Raw genomic sequence first — 1,940 nt, 5'->3', positions numbered from 1 at the left:
TTGGTTTTTAATATTTGTTGCATTCTCAATTCACTAGATAGATTAGTACGACAATCATTTATTGCAGAAACAGCTTTTTGATGTTCCATTTGTCATAGGTGTTCCTCACCTCTTTCTATGAAAAAAGCTCTTTTAGGTACAATTTGATCCAAATCATATTTAGCAGCGTCATATTGTTCCCCAAAGTACTGTACTTTTTCTTCTATTTTAGTAAGTCTTTGCTGTAATTTTAAACGATCATCTGTAATTAAAGCACCAGAACTACCAGCTGGTGTAGAGCTACCTATACCTGGATCATTAGGAGCTTGCATAGTACTAATATACCCAACTGGGTTAGTACCACCACAAGAATGCATTCGGAAAGTATTTTCTTTAAGTCATTCATTAATTACAAAACGACTACCACCTAAAGAGCAAAAGTAACTAAAGCTAACAGTTCAATTATCTAGATTAGTAAAAACGTCATATTCTAAATAATTTAAAAGAATAAGTCTTAATATATAGCCCATCGCAGCAGTAGTTATACTACTAATAAACCCTATAAGAAAATTTTTATTGATAGATAGTTTACGGTTTAAACTATTTTGTTTATTTTTGAATATGTTTAACATAGAATATTGTTATGAATTATTGGTATAAATTAGGGCAAAGCAATGAAAGTTATAAGTTTAATTAATATTGTACATCCTTACTACATTACTATGAATTTTTATGTTTATTATGGTTAAATTTAACCATTTTCCCTTTAAGATAGGTGTGTAATTATGAAAAATAAGTTGAAAATAAGTGAATCGAACACTTAACCTGCCGCGTGTAAAATGGATGCTCTACCAATGGAGCTAATTTCTTTTTTTATGGGGGGGGGGGCTTTAAGCAAAAGTTTATTTTACTCTTCTCCCCCCACCCTTAATTGCTGTATAAATTGTAGACTGCAATTAACCAGTTACTTCATAAGATGTATATACTGGGATATGTTATACTATCTGGTAAGGTGTTACCTTTCATAACATGTTAATTGTACAAGACAATTATTTTAATAAAATCTATCTAGTCCCCTCTCCGAAGGTCTTTGACCCTTGGGGAGCGGAAAAGGCCCGCCGTTCCGGCGGGTCTAGAGTTATTAGATGGGTTTTATCCAACTATTGTTCTTGTAATCAAGATAAGAATTTCTCTAAGGAAACTGATTCTACAACAATTGGCATACTCGAATGAAGGATACCACAAATTTCTGAACATTGCGGGTTATTTCTACGTTTATTTAATGTAATTGAATAATACTTATTACTACTCCAGTCAAAGAAAGTATGTTATTTTTTTTAACTATTATTTAGTTATTTATGAGAAAAAGAATAGTTTTTATATTTTTTACCGTCTTTTAAATGAAGATAAAGAGCTTTTCTATCTAATTTGATATTTAAAGTACCAAAGTATTTAATTGTATCCGTAATACTTTCAAATTCTTTCTCAAAATTTTCTCCTTTTACTACTATAGGTTTATTTTTTCTATTCACTTTTAAGGTATCTAAGTCTGCATCTACTTTTAATTTTTTATATTCATCCATTATTAATCCTACTTCTGAAAAATGATCCGGTAAAATATTATCTGAAAATTTACATAAGAAATTATGAAACACTTTTTCATTTTTTATATATTTAGTAAGAGTGGCTCTTTTAATCGTTAAACCTAATTCTCTTAAGTATTCAATACAAGATGTTAACGAATCGAAATTTAAAGTTTGGCCTATAGAATCTGAATTTACAAAGGCATTTCCTTCTTTAATTTCTAATTCTACTGATATACTTCTACGAGTTCCTACTATATACATATCTTTTCTTTCTTTTTGCATAACCTCTACTAATTTATCCACCGGAATATTGCTTGTTAAAGCAGTAGGTATGTAATAGCTTAATAGTAAGAATTTATTAAGATATGGTTTTTT

At 29.4% G+C, this 1,940-nt stretch overlaps 1 non-coding gene across 1 annotated transcript; it reads right to left on the bottom strand.

Moving 5' to 3' along the window:
• Positions 1–772: 772 nt before the first annotated feature.
• On the bottom strand, positions 773–849 carry J4E79_011848. The gene has a single exon. It is a non-coding gene; the product is annotated as a tRNA-Val (tRNA).
• Positions 850–1,940: the final 1,091 nt, after the last annotated feature.

The sequence above is a fragment of the Alternaria viburni genome (genome assembly GCF_023758015.1).
Source record: "Alternaria viburni strain BMP 2772 chromosome Unknown scaffold_97, whole genome shotgun sequence".
Classification (NCBI taxonomy): domain Eukaryota; kingdom Fungi; phylum Ascomycota; class Dothideomycetes; order Pleosporales; family Pleosporaceae; genus Alternaria; species Alternaria viburni.
The sequence above is the reverse complement of the archived record's forward strand: the minus strand, read 5'-3'. Positions and strand labels throughout refer to the sequence as shown.